The sequence below is a fragment of the Giraffa tippelskirchi genome, chromosome 1 (assembly GCF_054371585.1).
Source record: "Giraffa tippelskirchi isolate mGirTip1 chromosome 1, T2T-mGirTip1v1.2.pri, whole genome shotgun sequence".
Taxonomy (NCBI): Eukaryota; Metazoa; Chordata; class Mammalia; order Artiodactyla; family Giraffidae; genus Giraffa; species Giraffa tippelskirchi.
The window spans coordinates 53212756-53235237 of NC_137275.1; the positions used below are offsets into that span (position 1 = coordinate 53212756).

Sequence of the window (22482 nt, forward strand, 5' to 3'; positions counted from 1 at the left end):
CCTGGAAAATTCTATGGATAGAGGAGCCTAGCCAGCTACAGTCCATGGGGCCGCAAGAGTTGGACAGAACTGAGCACACACGCGTGCATGCGCACGCTCGCGCACACGCGCACACACACACACACATACACATAATTAATTACATACACCAAACAGTGAAACAGATCGTAAACACTATAGGATTTTAAAAGAATAGGAATTATTTTTAAATAAAGAAAAAGAGGAAGGAAGGGGAAAAAAAGAAAAAAGGATGAAAATATGCATGGGCTGGGGGCACTGTAAACAACTTCCAAAGGGAAGGGATATATATATATGGTGGTGGTGGTTGGTGGTTTAGTCACTAAGTTGTGTCTGACTCTTGTGATCCCAAGGACTGTAGCCTGCCAGGCTCCTCTGTCCATGGGATTCTCCAGGCAAGAATACTTGAGTGGGTTGCCATTTCCTTCTCAGGAGATTTTCCATCTCCTCTCAGGAGATCTTCTCGACCCAGGAATTGAACCCAGGCCTCCTGCATTGCAGGCAGATGATTTACCAACTGAGCTATGAGGGAAGCCCATATATATATATAATATATATTTGCAACCTCATGGACTATACAGCCCACCAGGCTCCTCTCTACACGGGATTCTCTAGGCAAGTGTTCCCATTTCCTTCTCATTATGGCTGATTCACGTTGTTGTATGGCAAAAACCAACACAGCATTGTAAAGCAATTACTCTCCAATTTTAAATTTTTTTTTAATTAAAAAAAAAAAGAACTTGCAAGAAAGCAGGGCTTAAACTAGGTTGTGAGGAGAAGGATTAAAAATTTTGGAGATGAAAGAAAAGGTCTTCTAGGCAAGTGGAACTGCCTAAGGACTCCCAGGGGAAGTGACCTAGAATAGAGTCTCAAGGGGAGAGGAATTGGAAGGGTAACAAGAAAGGGATTGGCCTGTGCAAAAGCACAGAGGACTGAGAGCAAAGATGTGCTGAAGAACAAAGTAGATCAGCATGCCTGGACCCTAGACCAGAGTTGAGGAAATGGTAGAAAAAGAGAATGAGAAGGTAGATCTTGTGCCTGTAAGAAATTGGAAGCTACTGAAGGCTTTTGGGTGGGGAAATAAATTCAAATTAATGCCTAGGGTGATTGGTCCAGCTTTAAAACAGGTAAAATGGTTTGTTCCACTCAACATACAAAATATATATGTTGAGGGGTCTGTATACTAATACACAAAGATGAATAGAACACAGTTCCCATTCTTAGGTAATTGCCAATCCAGTGAGAAGAAGATCACCAATTATAAGATAATGTAAGTTGTTCCTTAATTTAATTTATGACATTATCTGTGGCAAGCATTATTAGTTTTCTACTCAATATCCGAGCCTCTCTTTGTCATTAATAATAGAATCCAGGACTTCTCTGGTGGCCCAGTGGTTAAGATTCTGCACTCTCAATGCAAGGGGCCCGGGTTCAATCTCTCTAGTTAGGAAATTAGACTCCATATGCTACAACTAAAGACCCCGCATGCCGCAAGGAAGATCAAGGAACCTGCATGTCGGAACTAAGACCTAGTGCAGCCAAATATATAAATAATATTATCTTAAAAATAGAATTCAATTTTGTTGTAAGACAATGTGCAAGACCTTAGGCAATGGACCATGCTTGGCTTAAGTCACCATTTCTCAACCTTTTTTTCATTATCATTTGCCTCAAAGCATTTTTAGACACTTTTTTCCTAATCATTAAAATTTCATATCATTAAAATGATATCATATCATAAATGTACCCTGTGTGTTGCACACATACCTGTGCTTTATACATAAAAAGAGTAATATCTTTTTTCTGTCTCTCCTCCTAACCAATAAACAATTCTCCCCCATAGGAGTTATCATCATCATCATCCCATCTACCCTCACCCCATCCCTACCCATACCTCATTCTTACTACACTCCTCACTTGCCTCCCTGTTGGGAATGCATAGCCTAAGACAATTATGTAACAATTCTACTTCCTGATTCCTTACCTTCCTCACAACTGGGCTGGGCATGTAACTCAATCCTAGCAATGACAAGATAGTTGATATCTGTTTAGGAGATCTCTGGGAAAACTCTTGATTTCCTAGAAAATGCAACAGCCACTGCCAGATCAGCCTCCTTTTTACCTTCACCCAACTCTACGACTCTCAATGGAGTCGCAAGCCTGGAAGCTCAGGAGCCATCTTGCAGCTATGATGACACACAGAAAAACTGCTGAGGCAGTATCATTGAGCCATTGAACCAGGGGCAGGAACACAGACCTCCAGACTTCTGGCTATGAGGGAGAAATGAATCCAGATTTTTTGTAAGCTATTGTTAGGTACCGTGCAACTTGCAGCTGAAAGCTCTGCTAACTGATATGTTGTGTGTCTCATGAACCATAACTTGTCTAACATAATCATGAATTACTGTTAAACCAAAGCCAGAGAGAAGCACAACCAAAAGCAAACAAAAATGTGATCGGAAATATTATGCAGTCAAACAGGAGATTTTGTTCATGTTTTAAAGGCAAATGCTTTCCTTCACTCATCAACTTTTCAAATAAATGTTAGAGCATTTGAAATAATATTTAGCATTTGAAACTAACAAACTTTAAGATACTTGTTACTGTGCAGAAAAATGGTCATGAAAGGCTACAAGATAATTTTGCTACTTTATAATGAAAGTGAAAGAGGAGAGTGAAAAAGTTGGCTTAGAGCTCAACATTCAGAAAACTAAGATCATGGCATCCGGTCCCATCACTTCATGGCAGATAGATGGGGAAACAGTGGGAACAGTGGCTGACTTTATTTTTCTGGGCTCCAAAATCACTGCAGATGGTGACTGCAGCCATGAAATTAAAAGACGCTTACTCCTTGGAAGGAAAGTTATGACCAACCTAGACAGCATATTAAAAAGCAGAGATGTTACTTTGTCAACAAAGGTCCGTCTAGTCAAGGCTATGGTTTTTCCAGTGGTCATGTATGGATGTGAGAGTTGGACTATAAAGAAAGCTGAGTGCCGAAGAATTGATGCTTTTGAACTGTGGTGTTGGAGAAGACTCTTGAGAATCCCTTGGACTGCAAGGAGATCCAACCAGTCCATCCTAAAGGAGATCAGTCCTGGGTGCTCATTGGAAAGACTGATGTTGAAGCTGAAACTCCAATACTTGGGCCACCTGATGGGAAGAGCTGACTCATTTGAGAAGACCCTGATGCTGGGAAAGATTGAAGGCAGGAGAAGAAGCGGACAACAGAGGATGAGATGGTTGGATGGCATCACTGGCTTGATGGACATGGGTTTGGGTAGACTCTGGGGGTTGTGATGGATAGAGAGGCCTGGCGTGCTGCGGTTCATGGGGTTGCAAAGAGTCGGACACAACTGAGCAACTGAACTGAACTGAACGAATGATTTGCCTAGTAGGCATCTTTCAAAATATTTGAAAGTCAATTATTTCTAAATTAAACATTTAAGATCCATAAGGAATATGTGCTTCTTAAAGGATCCTTCTGGGAATCTTTTCCCCTGTTAAAAAATTTTTAGATAATCATCTATAGCCATCATTTGAATATCATGTATTTTACTTAAATTCTGATACTAGTTAAAACTAATTCTCTTATTTTAAAAACATAAACAAACCTATTTAATAACTCCAACATCTCTCATAAAAGTGATTTTCAAGGTTCAAGATAAAAGAAACTTGAAATCCCTTTAAAGCTAAAGATCCTTTAAATCTTAAAAGATAAAATTATAGGCTTAGGACTATCAAGCATTAGGTTTTCTTCAAGATGTCAAAGTAATTCTCATGTCAAAATCATTTTACTAGTTTCACTATTAACCTCACACCATAAATTGACAAAGGAACACTAACACTGAAAGCTCCAAATAGGGTAAATGTAGGAAAAATTTTAAATATGATCACTGCAGCCCTCTAAAGAAAAGAACAATAAATCCGAGGGAGCTTCAACATAATGTAACTTCATAAGATTGACTGGTCACAGGTCGGAAGAAAAAGTTGAACATGAGCTTAAGCTGAAAAGGCTGGTGACTTTTTTTCATGAGCGCAATTGCACAATCTAGTTTCTAAACTGAAAACCACAAGAGTCTAGCCCCTGTTGGAAGAGAAAACTTTTGTTTTTCCTTCCATATTTGTGTGTGTTGGGTCTTTCCTGGATGACATATCAAATGGGTAGCCCTTGGGGAAATCCAAAACTATTGGTTTGGGTTTTCAACGTTTGGTCCAAGTTTTATGTAGAACTTCCTTGTCACGATGCCAAACGACCTGTGTGTTTTCATGGCTCTAGAATTTAATAGAAACATTGCCATAATCTACATCTTGAAATCTCTTTCCCTGAGATGTAGAGAACAAAAAGGAAGAAAAGATACCTATGGGAGTCAGCAAAGTTGTTTGCCCTTCATTAATTCAAGTAATCCATTTAATCATCAGCTATACTTCTCTTATGTTAAGAAGCAACATTTACTTTAAGCGCCTTTCTATAGTTTCTGCACATTTTGGAGGGAAAGCACTAGCATGACGGTGTTTTTAATACATGAAAACCTAAATACTCATAAATAAAATATATACATGTATATTTAGGTTAAAAGCATATGCTACATCTGTTACAAATATGTGTTACTATTTTCCTTCTCCAAGGGACCTTCCCAACCCAGGGATCAAACCCATATCTCCTGCAATGGCAGGCAGATTCTTTACCTCTGAGCCACCAGAGAAGCCCATTATATTTTTAAAGTCAACATCATTACAGATATTTCTAATATTACCAGATAGTTTGTGTATAGGAATAGAGTGACAATATCATTTGTCATATCAACAAATGTAGGAAATTGTGGTACTGTCAACATGTAAGGTTTTTCTGCTTTTCCCCTCCTATTTCCTGTATATACGTCCAACACCCACTTCTACTCCCTTATTATAGCCAGAGGAAGAGAGAGAGTGAGTGAGTGACTATCGATATAAATTACAGCAAGTTACAGTCCATAGTTATTGGAGCTTGAGGAAAGGCAGATTTTATCCCCCAAAAAAGTATACCAAAAGGGATTTCTGAACTCTTTAAGGGTATTTGCAGCAGATGACAATGATCTTACATTATTTAAATTTGAATCCTAATACATGGCTCTCCTTTGTTAGAAGGATTAATCACAGGCATTCTTATACTTCTCAATCACGGTTGAGATCATTTTCAGCTCAAGACTGGAACAAAGACAGGTAGAATTTTTTGTGGCAACTGAGAAAAAGATTCATGATAAGATATGTGTATTTAGAAGTGCTCAAGAAGGAGGCAGCTGGAATAGCTCTAGGGAAAACAAAGGAAATGTAGGGATTCTACTTTTCAAAGGAGCCTCTGAAAAGAAAGGAAAAGTATGAAGAAAAAGACAAATGTCAGTCAGTTCCCACATCAGCAATTAGGTTGCTAGGCAGAATGCTGAAGCAGGGGAAGCAATCTGCAGGAGAAAAGGGGAAGAAGAGTTTGCCAGTGGCCTTTGGAGCACATGGGATATTTTTGTTTTCTGAGCTGTAACTGAGAATTCTATGATGCAATATTATTATTTAAATGCATTAAATGTATTAGGGCCTTCCCAAGTGGCTCAGTAGGTAAAAAAAATCCACCTGCAATGCAGGAGATGCAGGAGACTTGGGTTCAATCCCTGGGTCGGGAAGATTTCCTGGAGGAGGGCATGGCAACCCACTCCAGTGTTCTTGCCTAGAGAATCCTATGGACAGGGGAGCCTGGCAGGCTACAGTCCATAGAGTCACAAGGAATCACACACAACTGAAGCGACTGACCAGGCACACATGCAAAAGTATTAAATTAAAATACGCTTAATGAGGACTTCCCTGGCAGTACAGTGGCTAAGATTCTATTGCTCCCAATGCAGAGGGTATGGTTTCAATCCTTAGTCAGGGAACTTATATCCTGCACACTGTGGGCATGGCCAAAAAATATAATAATAAAATACAACGAATACATCAAAAAACACATTGAATACACTGAGTTGAAATTGGCAGGAGCTGTAGTCATGGGTTTACAATAATTAAACTGGTTGTACAAGGTGAAGTACACTAATTACTTAAATATATATTGGCATTTGTTACAGATTTTCCTATTCTACCTCAAAGAAAGATGTATAATCCTTACATTATGCCAAACCAAGAGAAGCCTGATTCAATATCACAGTTTCACAGATTTCACAATTTGTTAAGCCAATTGTACATAGTTTTTCTCTGGAGGGTTGAAGATGGTGCAGTTCCCCTCCCCATCCTGTATCTCCCCCACTCTCTTAACATGACATGATAGTATGGTTTTATCACTTTCAACAGAGTTGACTAGTTTAAACAGATGAATTTGGGGTAAATCTCCATACCCTGCCTAAGTCCCTATCACCTCCAAGGTGGACAGTACAGTAACAAAGGCATGAGCTTTCAGTCGAAAATACCTACTTCCCCAAATTGCAAGTCAGGTACCCATTAACGGAAGATGACCAACTGGGCTTCTGTGGTCTAGAGGCTACACAGGAAAAGTACTATCTCCAAAATCATCAGGGCCCTAACAGATGTTCGGCTTCAGATAGGAAAACCAACATTTCACACTCCGAAGTGATCACATTACACTCAAGCTAATAATGCCTTTCGCCTCTAAAAGTAGCTTGGCTGGGTATCCAGTACTCACTGAGCACCACTCGCTACACTCTGGAGTTGGCTAGATCGGTATTCACAACCTGCCTGCATTTCTTGTGCCAAGTAGGTACCACATGACAGTCAGTAAGACATTAAAGTAGAATCTTAGAGACTGTTTTCCTGAATGGCTACTGATCTTGGCCTCACATAAGAGGATTTAGAATTAAGGACTTAGAACATTGGTCATTTATACTCTGACAAGAACCAGCTCTAGCCCCACATGTTTACCCAGCTTAAGGATCCAGTGCTATAAAACTACATGTGCACCTGCCACCTTGTCCTCTTTTTACTATCAACTTTTCTTTCTAGCAGCTAAGTCCAACATCAGCAAAGACCAGGACTTTCGCAACTTCTGCAAGGTCTCCTCTGTTGCGTTGAGTCTCTGAGGCAGGATTTCTTAATATAAGGCCTCTGGACTACTGATCTTCCATGGACGCACTCTGAATGTTAGTTGTTCAGTCATATCTGACTCTTTGCAACCCCATGGACTGTAGCCTGCCAGGCTCCTCTGTCCATGGAATTCTCCAGACAAGAATACTAGGGTGGGTTGCCATTCCCTTCTACAAGAGATCTTCCTGACTCAGGGATCAAACCCGGCTCTCCTGCATTGCAGGCAGATTTTTTTACCATCTGAGCCACCAGGGATACACTGAGGAGGATCCCTAAATCTCCTAAAAGTGTATGACAAATATGCAGTTTCTATATATAGGCTTTTTTCTCAGGGATATGGTCTTTGGTTCTCATCAGATTCTCAAAGGAATTTATGAATGTCCTGAGAGACTAGTGCCCCAATGATAGGGAATGTGAAATATTTTTTTAAAATTGAAGAATTTTCAGCATAAAGTAGAAAAAACCCAAAATATTAAAGATGATTTGAGAGCTTATTACTGTCACTAAAGTTTTAAAGCCAGGTGGAATCAATAATCTCAGTACCAATGGCTTCTGCTACTGCGATGTCATTTACTTCAATATGTTTATTTTGTGATACACACATTGTTATTATGGCACATGTCTGATGTTATTACTTTGAGGGATGTAGTTCTCTATATAAAGTACTGCTGCTGCGGCTGCTAAGTCGCTTCAGTTGTGTCCGACTCTGTGTGATCCCATAGACGGCAGTCCAACAGGCTCCCCCGTCCCTGGGATTCTCCAGGCAAGAACACTGGAGTGGGTTGCCATTTCCTTCTCCAATGCATGAAAGTGAAAAGTGAAAGTGAAGTCGCTCAGTCGTGTCCGACTCTCAGCGATCCCATGGACTGCAGCCTACCAGGCTCCTCCGTCCATCGGATTTTCCAGGCAAGAGTACTGGAGTGGGGTGCCATTGCCTTCTCCGAAATAAAGTACTACATTTCATCAAACATCAGGCTTTCTTTACTTCTTTAATATGATATTATCGTACACTACAGCTCAAACATTTTCTAAACACAGCAATGTGCATTCTCCTCCAGGTTTATGCTTGATGGTCACTTTCCAATGATTTGAAATAGAATATTCATGGGTCTTCAACTCTCCGTTTGACCATTTTTCTCTGTGCTTCCCTCTTGTACTTCCCCTGTTCACAGCTACTTTCAGTTGGTCCAAATGTCTGTAGAAGGGAATTTTATGGCATAATCTACATTCCCCTTTAAGGAGTATCATGACTGTTTTTAGTTTGTTTCTATAGATTCAACACAATAGCTTGTCCCTTTGGGGCTTTCTCTGTTGTCACACCCCTTTTTGATCCTAAGCCTCAAGGTATTAGAAGGCTTGCTCCCAAACACACACACACACACACACACACACACACACACACACGCACGCACATTCTCTAAGCCAACCCAAACTATCACCTTTAATCCATTAGCATTTCTCAAAGTATGATCTGCAGATCATTTGTTTCAGAATCTTTATAAGGCCAGAGGACTTGTTAAAAATATTCCTGCCAACCTCCAGACCAATTGGATCAGAATCCATGGAGGTAAAAGCTGCTTTGTTAATACGTCCCCCATCCATCCAGCTGAGATTGGAGAACGCATGATTTACAAGAATCATTTTCTTCCTGATTTGAGCCCTACTGTTTGAGATCTAAATGGAACTACTTTCATATTCATCTGACTCACCCTCTGAGATCAGCATCTCTTTGTCTCTTCCTAAGAAATCTTCTTCCCTCTCTCCGGCCTTTGACAGTAGCTTTTCTCTGGGCTCTTCCTCAATCTCCACAGGCAGCCAGTTGCTTCTTTCTTCCAGAGCTGCCCTAAGGAAACCTTCTTAGCACCCACCACTTCAGATTGCCTGGACCCTAACATCGTTTACAATACCTCACCTGGGGTTCACAGTACATATTTGCATGTCAAAAGTAAGCTCCATCTGGCCCACAAAACTCCTCTTACCCTTGCCCTTAAATATTAAGACTACTTAAAACCACTTATTTACAGTCTTTCTCCGCATTTTTAAGGCACATATCACTCTTACAATACATGAACTAAAAACAAAATTCTAGTATCTCACCATTCTCACACAAATGCTTTATTTTTCTAAGTTCACATTTCATCCTCATTCATAAAAAAACCAGAACGTGACATGAAAACTGTAATCCTGATTTTCTAATTTAACACCATATCAAATATGTTTTCATAACTACTGTTAATGATGACCTTTAAAACTATAAAATATTGCACAGATATTAGTGCTGCCAGATCACTTTTGGTTATTATTTAGGCTATTTTTGGATCATTCTGTCATGATAACAATACAGTGTCATAATAACAATACATAATGAACAATACAGTTCATGAATGTTACTTTTTTCCTTCTTTGAATTATTTATTTAGAATAAATTCCCAGAGGTAGAATTAATGGATCAAAATGTATGAGCATTTGGTTAGCTCTTGCCACATATTGCCAAGTTGCCATGGTTGTATTTCATACATTTCCTCAGCAATATGCTGGTAAATGTTTATTTAATAGATTTTTCTCAAAGGAAAATAAAAAAGGGTGGAGAGTTTGATCTATAGCGTTCACCAATTTTGTGGTGTAAATACCACTATCGGGTCCAGTTTCAAGTTATGAACATGATAATACTGAATACAGATGTTTCATAGCATCATTATATGATATATTGGTATAATATATATATATCACATCATTATAATATTTCTATCACACAGATAAATTGGAGATGATAACTTCAAAAGCACAGATGACAGAAAAATATTGTAAATAATCAGGAGTAATAAGTTTTGAGTATTACCTTTATTTTTAATATAATCTATTGAACTGGGATTTATAGAATTTAATTTTTAATAGTGACTGTGTTTAACAACTGGTTTGCAATGTTCTGGAATAACACAATCAGTTCTTGCAAGCAAGCACAGGCTCCCACACATTCTTGCCTATATCTCACTAGATATTTTGCAAAAGCACACCTTTTTTTTTTTCATGGAAGCCATTGAAAAATCACCTGTTTCCATCTGTGCCACAAGCAATAGCCGTATTTTTAAGTTAGCAAATTATGATAATGCATAATAAATAAAACATGATCCCCCTCAAAAGAGAAAAGAACAGGAGGTCTATGTGAGTAAATTCATTCTGTCTACTCTCCCTGAATTTGTGTAATACTCTCTTCATCCATTGATTTTACTGGTGTTTTTCCATGGGTCACCTATTAAAAAGCACTCAATCACTTATTTACTCGAACAATGACTGAATGGATGACTATACATAGTTCTCATGGCACATATTATGAGAACCATATTGATGTTACCTAACCACTGTCTTCGTTGGTTTTCTTTTCTACGAAATGGGGAAGAGGTCACTGCTGACTTCAGTTTTACAAGAAACTAATGTAGTGATTAGAAGACTTCAATTTATGCTCAAAGAAGCAATCAAGCATTCCATAATGCTTTGAAATTTCCTTCCAAAAGTAATTCATTAGTATTGTATTTTACTGGAAGAGAGAAGTGGATTTGGCACTATCTCGTGTGAAGACTTCCCTGGTGGCTCAGATGGTAAAGCGTCTGCCTACGATGCAGGAGACCTGGGTTCAATCCCTGGGTTGGGAAGATCTCCTGGAGAAGGAAATGGCAACCCACTCCATATTCTTGCCTGGAAAATCCCATGGACGGAGGAATCTGGTAGGCTACAGTCCATGGGGTCACAAAGAGTCGAACACGACTGAGTGACTTCACTTTCACTTTCATGTGAAAGCAAATTCCTGTCTTTGGGCTTTCCGTGAGTGACACTGAATAGCCTCTACAGGTCTATAACACTTCAGGATTTTTCAAGTAGCACCCTACATTTGCAAGTTAACATGTAAATATGGTTGACAAAAACTCTAAACGTACATAACCAAATCATCCCACTTCCAGAAATCTTCCTAAGAAATAAATTCAAAACAAAGAAAAATGCTTTTGTGTGACATTAACAAGGACTTCCCTGGTGGCTCAGATGGTAAAGAATTTGCCTGCAATGCAGGAGACCTGGGTTCAATCCCTGGGTCAAGAAGATTCTCTGGAGAAGAGAATGGCAACCCACCCTAGTATTCTTGCCTGGAGAATTCCATGGACAGAGAAGCATGGCAGGCTATATAGTCCATGGGGTCACAAAGAGTCGGACATGACTAAACGACTAACACACGTGCACATTATTAGCAATAGAGGGAAGAAGGTTTTACCTCTTTTCAGCACTTACTCAACTTACCATCTCAGTGCTGGGGCCCTGGTAGGAGAGTTTTGGATCAATGGCTTCCAAATGCTCATCTACAGAACAATTGTCTCTAAGTCACTTGAGTGGGAAAAAATGTGTATTTTTATCACACAGATTCCTGGACCCCACTGCAGGACTGGGGTGTGATACATGAGAATTGCTATTTTTGAGAATCTTCTCAAAGGGTTTTGATGTCCAGCCAGCTTGAGGAACTATGATTCCAGGCCAGAACCAGACAAATCAAACCATCTCTGAACAATGGTCCCAATCTGGGAACAGTATGATGACTTTTTACACGAGGCATCAAGAAGTTGCTTAGGGCATTCAAGCAGCTGTTGGAGTCAAATGACTGAAAAGCCTCAGAGGAGGAGCCTTAATTCTGGCACCTTCCACATCCCTCTGTTCATCCTTTCCATCTCTGACCCCCACCCCTCATCGCCCAGCCCAGCGCTCGATACTGTGAGGCTGCTTTGTAGCACGCTCCACTTTGTTATCCATCCTGACTTGTGTCCTCCCTTTACATATACAAAGCCCCCAAATTTCCTCCCTTAGAATATGGGGGAGCTCTATTTAAAAAATAATAATAATATTATGATAAGACCAAAGTAATCTACATGTGCAGTTGAGACTCTCCTGCATAATGAGCATACTGGCCATATACGCATTTTTAAAGGGCGCTTACTAAGCCAAAAGAATCTCTGTTTTGGAGAGCAGAATGGGAAAGCAGGATGCTTTTTAATCTTGGCTTTCGTCCAGATCCAAGCATCCAGAATTTAAATAAGCACTATGGGCATTCATTGTCAAAATGGTCCTGATTCCTAAATAGAAATGGATGTTTAGCAGTACCTTCTCAGCACTAAAATTAAAATATATCATAAAATACATAATTTCACTTAATCAGGCCAAGGAAGTTACTCAGTTCCCTCTAATTCCAAGTACTCTGTGATTCCACCCAAAGCATTCAGTGAGCATCAACCATAGATGCCCACAAATAGTACAGCAGTCACTCAGAGAGTTGTCTTATAAGGCTGAGAATTTGCTAGGGAAAGGCTTAAAAAATTTGTTTCTAATCTTGTTTCCCTTTTCTCATGTACATTACCACTCTAATACATCTAACCCTGTGCCAAGTCTATTCTTGGTGCTCAAAAAAAATGTTAAATCTCAGCCTCTACCTATCACTCCCAGTTCCCTTTGAAAGGAATACTGGCATTAAAAAAGTAACTTTACAGATACATTGTTCCTAAGCCAGGGACCAGGCCATCTTCATTCTAGCGTCCCCATTCTTGATAAGAATCGTAATAGCTACATTTACTGAGAGTTTATTTTATCCCAGGCACTAGGCTAAATGCTTTACATGTTTTTATCTCTTTTATCACTACCACCACTCTCTGAAGTAGATATTTTAATTTATTGTTAGAGCTACTTTACATATTTTTTTAATGAGGATTAAAGAGGTTAAGTAATGTGTCCAAAGTTCTCATAGGTGAGAAGCAACAGCACCAGGACTCGACACAAGGCAATCTGGCTCCAAAGTCTGGGTTTATATTCTGGATAGTGCTTTTGTTATTATGTGGATGCAGATATTTCATAGTCCAGGGGAAAAAAGTATTCGGAATCATCAGGGAAAGAACAACAGCATATCCACAACATATCATTCAGACACACAAAGGAAGTAACAGATAGTTCATGGGATTTGGGGTCTGACTGTTGAAGAATGGAGACTTGCTTATAATTAGTCAACCAGCTTGTCCTCCCAGGAGGAAGTCTACTTCAATTACCAAATGATTGAAGGGTCTCTTTAGCAGGTAGTAACCAAAAATGGAGGTCTTATAGGTACCGTAAGCCACACAAACCTTTCTCTGCATTAACAATGTACAAGGGGAAAACAGTATAGGGAGGGCAAGCGGAAAATCACAGATGTGGGAGATACATGAGGAAGCCCAGAGCATGAAGAAGCAAGGATCCCAAGGTAACCTCACACAAGGAATTGTTAGAGCTGTGAGTGCTGAGAAAGAAGTGCCCAAAGACCTAAGAATACTAGACAGCCATTGAATGGAGTAGACTCTTCCCCTCAGCAGCCTTGCCTCTCTAGGTCTTCCATAACCCATCTACACCTTAATTTTCCAAGCTTATTTCCTGCCAAAGTGTAAAACAAGCTTTCATCTTTTCTCAGGTCAATTTCCTTAAGTGGGATGGTCATCTTCTAGTCAGTCTCACCTCTGTCCCTTTGCCCACACAATTTTTCCAGTGTGAATTAACCCCCTTTCCATCTACTCAAATCTCTCATCTTTCCAAGGCCTGTGTCTTTCACACTACTCCAGCTTTCCCTCAGATCTCATTCTCAGAACTCCTATAACTCTTACAACCTATGGTCATTCCATCCATTCCTTAATTCCCATCTTGCACTGCTTCCTGGATTTTAGCTCTTATCACATCTACTAGATCCTTCAAAATAGAGAATTCGTTACATTTTTCTTACATCCTTCACAACACCAGTTTAGAATCAACAAGTGATAATCAACTATTTGCTGCTTTCTTGAGTATTTCAATATTTCAATATTTAATTTAGTAAAGAACCCCAAACCAGCAATTTCTCTAACTTTATTTAGTTACAACCCAGGCTACTAAGTGGTACCTCACAGCATATCTCCAAATGGGACCACTTCAAAAAACTAGATTTGATTTCATTTAAAAATATGTACTTACACATCAAATATCACTTTTAGAAAAAGAGACTTTAGCATTGGGAATAGGTGAAACCAACAAGCTAGGAATTTCAGATATGAATCTACATCATTTGGATTTTGGTTCTGTTTCTTTTCTGAGTTAGAAAATTTTTAAACTCATATTTGCACAGTTTAGAGGATCTCTGGATTTATTTCATCAAACATAGGATGATATTTAAACTACCAAAATATTTGAGCTCAATCATAGCCAATTATAAGCATATGAATTCTCTAGGAGACTATCTGGAAAACCAAAAAGCCAACTATTATAACGTTTAATGTTTCAGAAACTAAATGCATCCTGTTAGACTTGGGCAGGCATGGGGAGTATTTGGATATCAGAGTAACTCCCTTTGCCCGAGTAACACGGTTCTATACTTCACAACAGGTTGAACAGAGTAATCACTATGTTGAATCTATAGTAAAAGCTAAATAAAATCAGAAAGATTTCTTTTGACGGTGAAGAAATACTTTTAAAGAAGTCAAAGTCTTACCTGTTGTAGAATGCCGAAGAAATTTCTTGACACCAAAATTACTGACTCCGGAAGTCAAATTTGTTCAGTGCAGGTAAGTAAAAACAAAAGCAGCCCAAGTCATTTCACTGCTATGATTTCCTTCTAGGATCTATCTTTCCTTCCTCCCCAAGAGTATAACATTCTCGCATTGGAAGACCTAAAATTTTGAGAGCTGGGCTTGTAGAGAATCAAACCCAAGATGATTGGGTTTGGTGTGAGTGGTGACTGAGGCAGCAGGAACGATCCGATCCGAATGTGACAAAAGAGATTAGCAAGTTCCTGTGCATAAGTCAATTTCCTGTAGCTGGCTTCTCCGAAGAGAGGGTTTCATTTGTGTGGGTTTAGTGATGTGTGTATGTGTGTGTGCACATGTGTTTTCCTCCATGACAATATGAAAACTTCCCCAGATGAGAGACAGAATAAGACCTTTGCTGCATGGCAGATTTGTGTTGAATTTATCACTTCTCGGGGGACCATTTCCCTCTCCCCTTCCTCCCATTTCCCACCAGCAAATCACCTATTTAAAATTGTGGAAAGGAAAAGTGAAAAACCAAGACGATTCCTTAAGGAAGTGAAACAAACCAAGGGGAAAAAAACAAAGAAGGCCACAGGGCCACTCCACTGACTGGTCTTGGTTAATTGAAGCTTAGGAAAAAGCACCTTAGATCTTCATGTCAACTTGGTGAACATACTGACTATGGAGGGAAAGCGGTAGGCGGGTGATTCACTTTGTTTTATTAATAACTACCAAACAGCAATCTGGAAAGGACAGACTCAGCCCTAGCGAGAGCTCAGACAGCCCCACCACACATTTACCCTTGGATGGACCCACACCTGTGTTATGAGATACGTGACTAAGAGTTGTTTTCAGACTCGTCGGAGTTTCATTACTTGCCTCCAAACCCAAATTTACATGGTCTGTCCTCCAGTGCAATCCAGGTGTAGAGACCATCTGTACATACTTAGATTATGACTGAGTTGCCTATACCAACACATTTAACTTTCATGATGTGGTCACAGTCTCCCCCCAACACCCACGTCAAATCCCTAACTAATCATAAACGCTACCTCCCAGGGTGAAGTCTTGGTCAAAATGCCTGCATGCCAAAAGCATAAAATCAACTCCACTCAAGTTAACAAGCATTTACAGATCCCCTACTGTGTGCAAAGTCCAGCACTAGGGTAGGGGAGGGTACACCAAGATGGAATCTCTCACTCATAATGGTCAAAGTCAAGAGAAGGGGAAAGACGGGGACATAAAGGAAATGCTGTGAGTCAGGATCTATTTACAAATCTCACTCCACGAACTTCCTGGGCAGTCCAGTGGTTAGGACTCTGCATTTCCACTGCAGGGACACAAGTTTAATCACTGGTTAGGGAACTGAGATCCCACATGCCTCAAGGCATGGCCAAAAGAAAAAAAAAAATCTCACTAGAAAAATCCTAGGACACCAGAGTCAGTTGAAAGGAAAGTGTGTACAACCTTTTAGCCAGTTAGGATAGCTACTGAATGTTAACATGGATTCTTTTGTAATATTCTGGGGAGCCTCGACTGACTTTCAGAGAGCCACTCAGATCTGCATGCATCATCTGAGGGCCACCCTCATGCCCTCAGCGTTGCAGACTCGGAATTCTGTTATGTGCCTGATACCATGAACTGAAAGAGAAACACAAAGGCTGAGACAGACATATTCCCTGTGCTCTCAGCACCTACATCCTAGTCGGAAGAGACAGAAACATTCATACAAATGTGATCATTACAGATTGCAATAACTATTGCAAAGGAATCAGAAAAGAAGTTGAACTAGAGAGCAAGACAATATGCACATCCCAGGGGTGGTGGTCAAGGAGGGCCTCTTTGTGTATCTGACAATCAAAGTGAGACTTGAAGTTGTGAATCTCAACCCTGACTGAGAAGCTTTTGAAAAATACCAGTACCTAGGGAATTCCCTGGCAGTTCAGTGGTTAGGCCTTGGCACTCCCACTGCAAGGGGGCATGGGTTCAATCCCTGGTCGGGGAACTAAGAACTCTAATGTGGTACCAACGAGCAAAAAAATACACATGTATATCAGTACCTAGGCCCCATCCCCAGAGTCTCCAGTTTGATTTGTCTGATTTGGGGCTTGGGCATCAATATAAACTCCTCCCATTATTATAATGGGAAGTTACCCCTCTACTGCTGAAAAAGAGGAGTTGAAGGAAAGTAGGGAGTAGTACTACTTTCTAGTACTTAGTACTCTACTAAAGCAAGTATAAGGAAAGACATTTCAAGCAGAGGCAATAATATGTGTAAAGGCCCTGAGGTAGGAAAATGCTTGGCATGTTAAAGGAAGTAAAAGAGGATTGATGTGTCTGGTGTGTAATGATGATAGGAGTAAGTCGTGAAAAATGAGCCTTCTCAGAGATGCTCATACAACTACTAAGTCCATAGGAGACTCATTAATCCCTGAAACCAGGCATCAATTTTTTAAGATGCAATAAGAACTCAGTCTGGGAGGTGAGATCCTTGAGCCCTCTGATAAGCACATATCTCCTTTTAGAAAAATATCCCAGAAAAGTCAGATCACCATCATAATGTTACTAGGTAAGCAGAATATATGAATGGTGGATACTTTACTTACCTCTAGTTTGGTCATCAAACGATTTAGGGCAGCATATAAAAATACATATACCTTAGCAAAATAAGGCAAATTAAAAACAAGAAAGATGAAGCCAAAAGAAATGAAGACGAAAATTAAGCTAAAGCCAGGGGTAAGGTTGAATGAGAAAATGAAAATACCATGTAGTTCTAAGCATTTAAGCAACTGGTGTGAAGCAGTAAACACTACCACACAGAAAACTGAGCACATTGCTCAGGATGAGGAGGGCTTCCTGGCTCTTCGGTGCTGAGACAGTGCTAAGAGAAACTTGGCACCTTCATTCTCATAGGACATCACAACTGAAGTGAAGCACCCCCCTTAGACTAAACACAGCCAGCCACAAGCTCGAGAGATTCCTCCTCACATTTTTCCTCAGTGTAAAATAGGTTGATTTCATCTCATGAAAAAGATGACTAAAAGCAATCCCAGGGGCACATCAGAGAGGGTCCTGCTTCGATATGCCAGTTTAATGCAGAGATGAAAATAGACTTCAGAAATGCTTCTGCAAATTCAGGATAAAATTGTTCTCTCATCTGAGCTTCTAAAAAATTGAAGGCAGCAAAGAGCTAAAAATTGGTAGTACCTCCAGGAAGAGATCCAGTGGTTTTCTCAGTGCCCCAGCGCCCCTTGAGAAAGCAGAGGAGTATCCTTGAGCAAGGACAGCTGCCTCCAGGGGTAGCCCTGCTTCACCTCCACGAGAAGGCAAGACTTTGCCCTTTGGGAAACAAAGCAAAAGACACCACAGTGTGATTTGTAATTTCAGGGCGTTGGGCCTTGTGCATTTTCTTCACAAAAGAACATACACACTCCAGGGCAGGGTAATTGAGGTGTGTCCGAAGGCCCAAGAGCTCCCACCCGCTCTGGCTGGTGCTGGGAAGAGTACTGCCAGCTGGCTGTAAGATGTTCCTTTCCTTCTAGGCTCCCCGGCTCCCATCACCACCACTACCACCCCCTACTGCCTCTTCTGATGGCCTTGCTCTCTCTGTGTAGGTAATGGTAGTTTTAGACGTTCTCATCGAGTCAGGCTTTGCGCAGCCTCTTGCTCCTGACAGCAAGAAACGGTTTTTCCTCTTGCCTCTTACATATCTTTAGTCTTCACTAAACATACATATATATATATATAACAATAAATAAAACTCTTCAGTTATATATTTTAATGTCAGAGGAGATTTTCTGAAGGGGAGTGGGAGAAGGTTGGGAGACAGCTATCTAACTTTCTCCCTTTTCTGGAAATCTTTCTCTCTCTCACTCTAGCTCGCTCTCTCTCGTTCTTTTAACAGACAGGGGTAGTGGTGAGGGGAGGAAGCAAATAACCTAAAATACATGTACACACCACATGCCCTCACACACATACACCCCTGTGGGTGTGTAAGTTCTGAGGCTGTATAGGGCCTCAGAACAGAGATGAGGCCCAGTCTTGGGATAGAGATGAGGGGAAACCCTGGGGAATTCAGAGTGGTGGGAAGGAAGGAAGTCCTGGGTGTGGAGTTCCCAGTAGGATCTGGCCTCTCACAAGCCATAGTCGGGAAACTTCCATGACAAGCACTCACCACACTGTGAGTTGGACTAGTGTTCTCCCATAAGCTCCCACAGCACCTTCTGTTAACTGCCAAGCACTCACCAAACAGCCCTGTCACATCCTGCACAGAGCCCTTGAGGCCCAGGGCCTGGCCTTGCTCACTGGTGCATCTCAGGCACCTCATAGTCAGCCACTGATGAACCATTTGCTGATCCATGGATGGATTCTCTCATCTAATCCTCACAACAGTCTTACATGGTAATCATTTTTTAATATATTTTTACAGCCAAGAAGACCTCAGCAGGCTAAGCAATTTGCATGAAAGTCCATGACCACGAAAGCAGAATGAAGACCCCCCCAACCCATCCATCCACTGTGGCTCTTCACCCTGCTGGCTCCCAAGGGGGAGAGCAGGGCTGTGGGGACAGGGAAGCAGCCTCAGCCCTGAGCCACAGGTCCATTTTCTGTTTTCTGAGCACACTTGCTCTGAGATTCTCTGCCAAACACAGTTGGCTAAAGGTCAAGACTTGCTTTCTCAAAAACATCTTCATTTGAAATGTCCTGGACTTTCTTGGTGGTCCAGTGGTTAAGAGTCCACCTGCCAGTGCAGGAGATACGGGTTCAATTCCTTGTCCAAGAAAATTCCACATGCCATGAGGCAACAGAGCCGCTGAGCTACAACTATTGAACCTGTGCTCTAGAGCCCGGGAGCTGCAGACTACTGAAACCTGAGCACTCTAGAGCCTGTATTCAGCAACAAAAGAAACCACCGCAATGAGAAGCCTGTGCACCACAACTGGAGAGTAGACCCTAATCTCTGCAACTGGAGAAACCTCACACACAGCAATGAAGACCAAGTGCAGCCAAAAATTAATTATTTTATAAAAGAGATGGCCTCTGATACGGCAGACCAATAGCTCATTTTCTCTTTAATAGTCTCCTAGAATGAGCATGTCTTTTATTGAGGGTTTTAAAATAACAACTGAGTACTCTGAACTCACACATAAGTAATATTTTTGTCCATTGCAAAGGTCTCTGCCTTTTATATCAGAGAGAACTCTTAATGACAGTGTTAATTGTAATGAATAGTAAACCTTGGAAACTCTGTGACATCAATCATTTACCAAATTATTTTTCACCCTGAGTCAGTAAGATGCCTCCCCCTTCTTCTTACTGTTAGTGAAATGATTTAGATTTCGTGAGTAGCTTTTAATGTTTACACAGACCTTCATTCACAATATGCCACCTAATAAAATATTTCAGTGGGTTCTGAAGATGTAACAAAACTTTGTCTGACTGTTTTGAGTTTCAAACCTAGGGCATTAGACAGATTGTAATTATTTTTACCAAGCTCCCCACTATGTGATAAGCAACTGTATTAAACCAAAACATGCATTCCTTCTGATTGAGAAATTTTATGATGGGGATTGTAAAATGTTAGCTCTACAGAAGAGAAAGAGGTTAACTAGTATGTGTCACTTTCAGTGTAAAAATACATTCATATAAAATACCCATTAAATTCTAAATATTAAAATATCCTAGAAATGCTTCAGGCTAGAAATCACATGAATGATTACCTCCTTATGCATTTTGAATCATTATAAACATCAGCCTTCCTAACCAGATAAGAGTATCATTTCAAACATCTTTTAGCTTCCCTCTTTTAGCCATAGCTATAAAAAAAACCATTTCCCTCACTGTGATTCTCATCATCTATTTTCTCTTTAACTGTTTTACTGTAACATAATGTATTGCTTTTTGTTTCAGTGCCTATCAGGTTCTCAGGATTCTCAACTGCCATTTTAATCCTGGTTTGTTTGCTGTGTATAACTGTGTTTATCAAGCAAACATTTACATCCTGGTTCTTTTTATTGCAGAGCCATAATTCATAACAATGCAGAGTCTTGTTGCAAAAGATGATAGCATCCAACGTAATCATTCGAGCTGTGGAGTAACTTCTTTTTTTTTTAAGTGTCAGATCAGAGTTAATGTCGTCTAATGCTCATTACCCTTCAAAGCCATCCCTGGTTAGTTAATGCACTTTTGCAACCCTGTTGACATCAGGCAAGGCACTTTTAGGACCTTTTTAGAACTTTTCGAGACAGCTTAATAAACTATAAGAGAAAACCAGTAGTGTAACATTCTATTCACAACTTGCCTTTGACTCAAAGTATAATCTGCTTTGTTCACGTACCTTATCCACTGGATACAGGTCCAAAGCAAAATCAAATCCACCCAAAAAGGACAAAGATTGGCTATCACTGAAGAAATTTGAAAGAATGTGCCTCGGGCTTTGAGAGCAAATCCTGGAGAGGAGTTTGCAAAGTAATATGAGTAAGAGGAGCGTCTTTGGGTCAAATGCATGAACTCCCAAAAGAGTTCCTCTCTGATGCAGAATATCTGATTCATTTAAAAAAAGAAAAAGGCCATCACCGCTTCTTCTAGCATTCATATTTTACTCATTGTCTTGATAGGGATCTTCAGTTTGGGCACAAACATCACAGGGTAACTGCATCTCTGCACACCTGCTCAGAGTGGGGGTTGCAGACGTTTCAGTTAAAAGGCAGGGCCCAATGACTACTAACTTGCCATCTTTTCAAAATAACAGATCTCCTGCACAGTTCTAGAGGGATCAGGTTAAAACTTGTACCCAAAACAATCTGAAATTCTGGAGAGCTATAAATTTGGATTCAGATAAAGTAAGATTCAAATCTCAGCCCCACTTATGAGCAAGGAGGAGGCCCTGATCTTCCCAACTGAGAAATAGGTATTAATTACACCTCCCTGGGAAAGATTTTGTAAAATAGCTGTAGAGTCATTGGAATTTAGTAGACACTCAGTACATGGTGTCTATTCATAATCTATCCTGTTTTGGACTTTTCGCCTTCTGGAGTTTTTTCCCTCAATTCCTACTCCCTCTTTAAATGACAACTGTTGACTTTCAGAATTTGAGCAGCTTTGCTAATGCCAGATTGTGGTTGAATAAAGTTGTACAAGCTTATACATCATGCACAAGATTCTAAGTCCTATGTTGATGGTCTCAACAGTTTTAAAGGGTCTAGAAAATTTTAGAACAAATTGTTAATGGTAATTTATTCCTTTTGCACAATTTGAACAATCACGGAGTCTTCAGAAACGTCTTCTGAAGTCATCTGCTCATCACCCTACAAACATCTTAAGATAAATGAGAATTTATTCTTTCCTTTCTCATTCAACAAATATTCATTGAACCCTTGCTGTAATATTTATTGAGCTCTGTATTAAGCACCAGGGAGACAGCCGTGAACAATAACAACCACAAAAATAAAACAGCCTGCTCCCGTATGTTTACATCTACTGGAGAGAAAAGTGATGAACGAGATAATTCAGTAATATAAAATGTTACAGAGTGCTAATTACTAAAAAGGAAAATAAAGCAGGGAAGAAGGACAGGAAGCTTGGGTGGGATGCATACTTAAACGGAATGGCTCAGGAAAACCCTGGGTGCGACGATGAGGGAAGTAAAGTCTTTCAAGGTCCAATAACCACTTTAATGAGTAGTAGTCCTTAACATCAGCATACATCCCTAGATTTGATGATCACTGGCCTTCTCAATGATGCAAGATCTGCTTCCTCTTCTACTCAAACTTGGGAGAGAGGAGCCAACCACCCAGCTCAGTGGGGCAGCTCCCCTTCCTCCCTTGACTGAAAGGGAAACTTGTGCATGCTC

At 40.3% G+C, this 22482-nt stretch overlaps 1 protein-coding gene and 1 non-coding gene across 6 annotated transcripts in view; one reads left to right on the forward strand and one right to left on the reverse strand.

Moving 5' to 3' along the window:
* RHOH (ras homolog family member H) overlaps positions 1-21309 on the reverse strand; it is a 49191-nt gene extending 27882 nt beyond the window's left edge. For 3 of the 5 annotated variants that reach the window (XM_081592050.1, XM_081592074.1, XM_081592055.1), the window contains exon 1: positions 14594-14874. The gene's annotated coding sequence lies outside the window, so the exon portion shown is untranslated. Of the gene's footprint in view, positions 1-14593; positions 14875-20967 lie in introns of those variants that run through there. The other 2 variants (XM_081592063.1, XM_081592096.1) reach the window with 1 other exon arrangement.
* TRNAR-ACG (transfer RNA arginine (anticodon ACG)) lies at positions 10659-10730 on the forward strand. Its single transcript has one exon. It is a non-coding gene; the product is annotated as a tRNA-Arg (tRNA).
* Positions 21310-22482: the final 1173 nt, after the last annotated feature.